The sequence below is a fragment of the Dendrobates tinctorius genome, unplaced genomic scaffold (genome assembly GCF_039654945.1).
Source record: "Dendrobates tinctorius isolate UK_male_01 unplaced genomic scaffold, ASM3965494v1 ptg000062l, whole genome shotgun sequence".
Classification (NCBI taxonomy): domain Eukaryota; kingdom Metazoa; phylum Chordata; class Amphibia; order Anura; family Dendrobatidae; genus Dendrobates; species Dendrobates tinctorius.
This window is the reverse complement of record NW_027361730.1, coordinates 39,059,359-39,066,966: the sequence shown is the minus strand read 5'-3', so window position 1 is coordinate 39,066,966 and position 7,608 is coordinate 39,059,359.

Below are 7,608 nucleotides of genomic sequence, written 5' to 3'. Positions count from 1 at the left end.
AAAAGCGCTGCACCGCATTGAGGGAGTGGGGTTCCTGCCAGTCCATTACTGCCTGCAATTTTGCAGGACCCAGAGCCAAACCCTGGGCCGAGATATAGCCCAGGAAAGGCAAGGACTCCTGCTCAAACAGACATTTCTCCAACTTGGCGTAGAGGGAGTTAGCACGTAAGCGAGCGAACACCTTGCAAACCTCTCTCCGGTGGGACTCCATATCTGGAGAGAAGATGAGAATATCACCCAGACAGACCACCACCGAAGAGGAAAGCATATCATGGAAGATATAATTTACAAAGTCTTGGAAGACGGCCGGGGCATTACAGAGGCCAAAGGGCATGACCAGATACTCATAACGGCCATCCTTGGTATTAAAAGTCGTCTTCCACTCGTCCCCCTCACGGATGGGTATCAAGTTGTAAGCCCCCGCAGATCAAGTTTGGTAAACACTCTCGCTCCCCGCAACCTATCAAACAGTTCCGATATCAGGGGCAGTGGGTACTTATTCTTAACGGTGATGGCATTAAGACCCCTGTAATCGATGCATGGCCGCAATTCTCCATTCTTCTGGACAAAGAAGAATCCTGCCCCTGCTGGTGACACCGACTTCCTAATAAATCCTCTTGCCAGATTCTCCCTGATATACTGTGACATGGCCTCCTTCTCCAGGAGAGACAGGGGATACACACTACCCCTGTGAGGCTCGGCACCAGGAAAGAGGTCTATAGGACAGTCATAGGGGCGGTGTTAGGTTCCTGTTGCTGCACAGCAGGAATCCCGAGCCTTGCTTCCGGCGGTCTCCCATTCCTCTCCAGCCGCAGAGGAGTTTGCTCAGCAGACTCGTCGGTCCCGGCGCTCTGCCCACATTAGCTCCGTGGGTTTGGTTGCTGCTGCCACCTCTGGTCCAGCTATAGCAACGCATGCTTGTCAGCAGCAAGCTAGTCCAGGGACTAAGTCCTCCATTCGGTCCACTGAGCATGCCCATGGGACGATCTCTCATTGGAGGTCACATGCTCAAGTCGTTTTCCAGCTCGGATTGGACCATCAGAAAGGTCAGGAAGGTCCCGGAAGGATGCAACTATGAAAGGTTCGGATGGCCGCTCGGCCATGTGCTAGTATAGACTGCATTACCAGACTATGAGGAGTGAGTGTTGTATGCAAGTATGAATGTCTCTGGTGACTGACTCATTTGAAACCCCTACCCTTGGTACGCATGTGTTGGGCAGCCTAGCCTGTTAAGTGTTCAGGCTTAGGTGTAGGTAGAGGCAGAGTCTGAGACTAACATCAGTGTCCACCGGTGGCTCTGCACACCATGGTGCCTGTGCTCGACTCTCCACCTTAGTCAGTAGCTATAGTGGCGTCTGCAGGTGTGACGCTGCACGTTCAGTAGGTCTAGAGGGACTCAGACCTCGTGTCCTTGGGGCTGAGTTCTGTGACCGCATACTGAGCGCTCTCTTGCCGAGTGCTGTGATTTTAACAGGCTCCGCCATTTATGTTCAGCAGTGGCGCAGCTCTGTGTCATAACAGAGTTCACTTCTGGCACACTGGGTGACGTTAATCACTTCTGTTCACACTGGGTGACGTTAACCCACGTGTGACCTCTTGTATACCGCTTTATACTTCCGCCATTACTAAGCAGCAGTTTACCACCCCTTCACGGTGGACCCTGGGCTGCGAACGCACCTTACTATTATTTTATTATTTGGTGCGTTCTGCCAGCCCCTAACAGGCTGTGCGGCGGAAGAGTTTCTGCCAAATTCTTGGAGAACTCGTCTGCGTACTGCTGATAGTGCTTAGGGAGCGTGGAAAGATCTGCGGGGACTTAAGTGGAGGCAACCTGTACGCACTCCCTCTGACATCTACCCTCATAGGACTTACTCCAGCCAAGAATCCTCCCTGAGGACCACTCTATATGGGGAGAGTGATACCGCAACCAGGGGACCCCTAGAAGAACCTGGTCGATATCCTCAGGCATGACGAGGAGGGATATCGTCTCCTGATGAGATGGAGACACCAAGAGTAACAAGGGGGCGGTCTGGTGGGTAATCTGAGAGGGAAGAGTTGTGCCGTTCACCACTCTGACGGTGACTGGTATAGGTATCATAACCAGGGGTATTGCATGCCGTTGAGCGAAGGCAGACGACATAAAATTGCCCTCCGCTCCGGAATCCACACAAACCTCCACCGCTAGAGTGGAAGAACCAAACTCAAGTGTCCCCTTAAAGGACAGCTTGGAGGAAAACGCTGCTGATTCTAGTGAGCCGCCTCCTACGGCCACTAGACGTGAACGTTTTCCCTGCCGCTGTGGGCACCAGTTGGCAAGGTGACCGGACTGCCGGCAAGCATGACAGATCACAGGAGCTCGAGCGGACCGGGGCCTGGATCCCTCACGGGATCCCTCACGGGATGCCCCCTGACGCTCGGACGCCCGATTGGGAGATTCCAGGGGTTCAGCAAAACTGGTTGCCAACCTAAACCTCTGCCTACACTGGGACCGCTCCGACCTTCGCTCAGCAAAGCGAAGGTCTGTACGGGTGGAGACGGTGATAAGCTCCTCCAGTGTAGCGGGAATCTCCCTGGTGGCCAGAGCGTCCTTCACATGGTCAGCCAAACCTCTCCAGAATGCCGGAATGAGGACCTTATCTGGCCACTCCAACTTCGAGGCCAGCGTCCGGAACTGGATGGAAAGTGGCTGACCATGTACGAGCCCTATGACAATGCCAGCAGCCGGAGTGCGGTGTCATGGGTGACTCGCGGTCCAAGGAAGACCTGCTTCAGAGTGCCCAAGAACTGTGAGGCACTCTGCACCACATGATCACCACGATCCAACAGCGGTGTGGCCCACTCCAAAGCCCTGCCCGACAAGAGGGAAATAATAAATCCCACCTTATCCCGCTCAGAGGGGAATCGTGCTGCCAGCAGCTCCAGCTGTATAGTGCACTGGCTCACGAAACCCCTACAAGAAGCACTATCGCCCGAGAACTTCTTGGGCAGCAGGAAGCGGGACAAAGTCGGGGCAGGGATGGCAGTGGTCACACGGGAGACAGCCTCCATGGCTGCCTGAACAGCGACCGCATTAACATCTGCAGCTGAGGCTGAACGCTCGAGAGCCGTCAACCTGCCCTGCAACTGCCGGATGTACTGCAACAGTCAATGGTCGTCCACCATTACTAGCCAGACCCTGGCGCTAGTATAATGTTAGGCTGGCAGAACGCACCAAATAAATTATTAATGAGGTGCGTTCACAGCCTGGGGTCCACCGTGCAGAGATGGAATACTGCTGCTAAGAAATGGCGGAGTGCTAACTGAACACCGGCGGGTTAACCTCTGACCCGGTGTGTACTGGAGCGACCTCTGTTACTTCACAGAGCCGCAGCAACTTAAACGCCGGAGCCTGTTAATGCTCACAGAGCTCGGCAATATGAGCACTAGTGTATAGTCACAGGACTCTGCCCCTGAGACGATAAGTTAGAGTACCTCTAGACACACTAGTGCTCGGCACCGCAACTGCGATGCCAGGAAGAACAACAGAAGTATAAGCACACCAGGTGCGCGCTGCACCGCTCTGGCGGACACCACTAACCTCCCTGATTAGGGCAAGGAATGCGCACAACTCGCGCACGGCACCGCTACTGGCGGTTGCAGCTGCTTGAGGCTGTACAAAGGTGCCTTGTGCTGGATGGCACAATATGGCGCTAAGTGAAGTGCTGTGAGTGGAAGCACTGTGGTGCAAAGGCAAAGCCACTGATAGGCACTGACTCTACCACAGTTCCCTAACACATGCGTATCAAAGGGAGGGGAATCTTAATAAGTCAGTCACCAGTTACATGCATCCATCATCACTCACACATACACCAAGAGTCTATACTAGCGTATGGCCGAGCGGCCATGCGACTCTTTTATAGCGGCGTCTTTCCAGGACCTTCCCAGTAGTGGACCATTCAGAGCAGGAACGGGACCTGCGCATGTGACCTCCGACCTCCAATGAGAGGTCGTCCCACGGGCATGCTCAGTAGGCAAAATACAGGACTTAGTCCCTGGAGCATCTGCTTGCTGCTTATTCAAGCATGGTGTTACAGCAGAGCCTGAAGAAGCAATCAGACGCCTAGCATTAGCCTGGGCAAGACGCCTGGACCGACGCCTCTGCTGAGCAGGAATCTCTGCGGCCGGAGAGGACATGGCTTGAGATTCCCCCTGTGCAGTAGGGAAACTCGACGCCTAACACCATATCATCCCGTCACAGCCGCCGGACTACTACCACTAATATCCCATAAGAGCCGCCAGACTACTACCCCTAATATCTCACATCATCCCGTCAGCCAGATCCACTTGGCTACTACCCCTAATATCCCACATCATCCCATCAGCCAGAGCCACCAGACTACTACCCCTAATATCCCACATCATCCTGTCAGCCTGGGGTCAGAACCAGAGAGCTGAGTGGAACGGTCCTAACTTCCATACCGGGGATCCTTTTAAGAGAGGCCTGGCGTCAGAACCAGAGCGCAGAGTGGATTTGCCCTGACTTCCATACCAATGATCCCTTTAATAGAAGCCTGGGGTCAGAATCAGAGCGCTGAGGGATTTGCCCTAACTTCGATACTGGAGATCCCTTTAAGAGAGGCCAGGGGTCAGAACCAGAGCGCTGAGTGGATTTGTCCTCACTTCCATATCGGGGATCCCTTTAAGAGGGGCCTGGAGTCTGATCCAGAGGGCTTAGTGGAATTGCCCAAACTTCCATACCAATGATCCCTTAAAGAGACCCTGGGGTCAGAACCACAGAGCTGAGTGGAACGCTCCTAACTTCCATACCAGGGATCCCTTTAAGAGAGACCTGGGGTCAAAACCAAGTACTGGATGGATATACCCTGACTTCCATACCAATGATCCGTTTAGTAGAAGTCTGGTGTCAAAACCAAAGCTCTGGATGGGTTTGCCCTAACTTCCATACCAGAGATCCCTTTAAGAGGGAAGATGTGCCTATGGGATGGAGGATGTGTGATGGGTATAGGTATATGGGCACGGGAGGGGGGGTATTCATTTCTGTCTTGTGCTCTCTGCTCCTTTCTGGGGGTAAACAATGGCTGGAACTAAAGTTCCCAGGGATGCTAGATTTCACCCACCCCGTCAGTGTCTGCAGAGGTGTTGTCGAGTGGGAAAACTGTTGCTCATAGCAACCAATCACTGCTCAACTTCGTTTAAACAGGTCTGGAGAAATTAAAGATGCTTCGTCATTGGTTGGTGATACACACATACACACACACATACATTCAATTTTATATATATAGATATAAACACAGCACCATACTACAGTATACTATGTATTAGGCTGTATATATCACAACGGATATAATGAGACTGTGGTACACACATGACATAGTAGACACTAAAATTACTGTATGCACATCATATGAGCCAAGATTGGGGTATACTCATTATACACTCCCTGACAGAAGTTATGTTGCTTATCCATGTTATGTAAATAAAAGCTTTTAACCTGACGTTAAATTCATCCATTGGTTGTATAAATTATTCTTTTGAAAGCTAAAACCCTCCGAAATGTGGTTTAGGTTAAGAAAATAAATTGGCATAAATGCAGAAATATTGATAATTTAATGGACACACAATGTCAGATTTTGGCAAGACTAAAGTTTTGTCGCCTGGTCATATAATGCACCCAATCCTAGTTTACATCCTCACCTGTGCTCAGTAAATGATAGGTTAATTAGTGGGTGTGTATTAAAAGAAACCCAGCACCCCAGACCTTCACTTGAGCTGCAACTTGAGCTCTGACAACATGCCAAAAATCCACCCTGCGACCAAAGCCTGGATTATCAAGAGACTGAAGACCAGATCCACTGCAGTGGTGGCTGGCACCTTTATTGTGTACCAGCGTCAAGTACAAAGAATTAAAAAAAGATTAGAAGAGATTGGAGATGTGTTTGACAAGCCCAGGTCTGGCAGACCCCGCAAGACAACTGCTCAGGAGGAACGTTTGTTGGTTAGAAAATCCAAAGCAAGACCCTCTTCCACTGCAGTAGAGCTCCAACAGGCCTGGTCACCTCAAGTCACTGTGTCAACTAGAACAGTTTGTAGGATTCTGTCTCGAAATGGCCTCCATGGACGAATCAGTGCCCAGAAGCCAGCACTAAACAAAAGGCAAATAAAAAAACGGCATTTGCAAAGTCCCCCAGCCTGCTAAACAGATGGCCACTGGAAAAGTGGCAGAAGGTGGATTTCTCTGATGAATCTTCAGTAGAATTACACCACAGCCACCGCAAATACTGCAGAAGACCTACTGGAGCATGTATGGATCCAAAATACACCCAGAAAACAGTTAAATTTGGTGGTGGAAAGATCATGGTCTGGGGTTACATTCAGTATAGGAGTGTGCAATACATTTGCAAGGTGGAAGGCAATATCAATAGCCTAAAATATCAAGAAGTATTAGCTACCTCTTATATTCCAAATTATAAAAGGGGTCAAATTCTGTCGCAGGATGGTGCTCCATCTCATACATCCATCTCTACAACAAAGTTCCTCCAGGCAAAAAAGATCAAGGTCCTCAAGGACTGGCCAGCCCAGGCACTAGACATGAACATAATTGAGCATGTTTGGGGTAGGATGAAAGAGGAAGCTTGGAAGACAAAACCAAAGAATCTAGATGAACCCTGGGAGGCATGTAAGAATGCATTCTTTGCTATTGCTGATGACTTCATTAATAAATTGTATAAGTCATTGTTGAACCACATGGATGCAGTCCTTCATGCTCATGGAAGTCAGACAAAATATTATATATGACTCTAATAGCACCACAACTTCATTCACCAATGTTATGCAACATACAGTTGTGGCCAAAAGTATTGACACCCCTGCAATTTTGTCAGATAATACTCAGTTTCTCCTGAAAATGATTGCAAACACAAATTCTTTGTTATTATTATCTTCATTTAATTTGTCTTAAATGAAAAAACACAAAAAGAATTGTCCTAAAGCCAAATTGGATATAATTCCACACCAAACATAAAAAAGAGGGTGGACAAAAGTATTGGCACTGTTCGAAAAATCATGTGATGCTTCTCTAATTTGTGTAATTAACAGCACCTGTAACTTACCTGTGGCACCTAACAGGTGTTGCCAATAACTAAATCACACTTGCAGCCAGTTGACATGGATTAAAGTTGACTCAACCTCTGTCCTGTGTCCTTGTGTGTACCACATTGAGCATGGAGAAAAGAAAGAAGACCAAAGAACTGTCTGAGGACTTGAAAAACCAAATTGTGAGGAAGCATGAGCAATCTCAAGGCTACAAGTCCATCTCCAAAGACCTGAATGTTCCTGTGTCTACCGTGCGCAGTGTCATCAAGAAGTTTAAAGCCCATGGCACTGTGGCTAACCTCCCTAGATGTGGACGGAAAAGAAAAATTGACAAGAGATTTCAAAGCAAGATTGTGCGGATGTTGGACAAAGAACCTCGACTAACATCCAAACAAGTTCAAGCTGCCCTGCAGTCCGAGGGTACAACAGTGTCAACCCGTACTCTCCATCGGCGTCTGAATGAAAAGTGACTGTATGGTAGGAGAATCAGGAAGACCCCACTTCTTACCCCGAGAC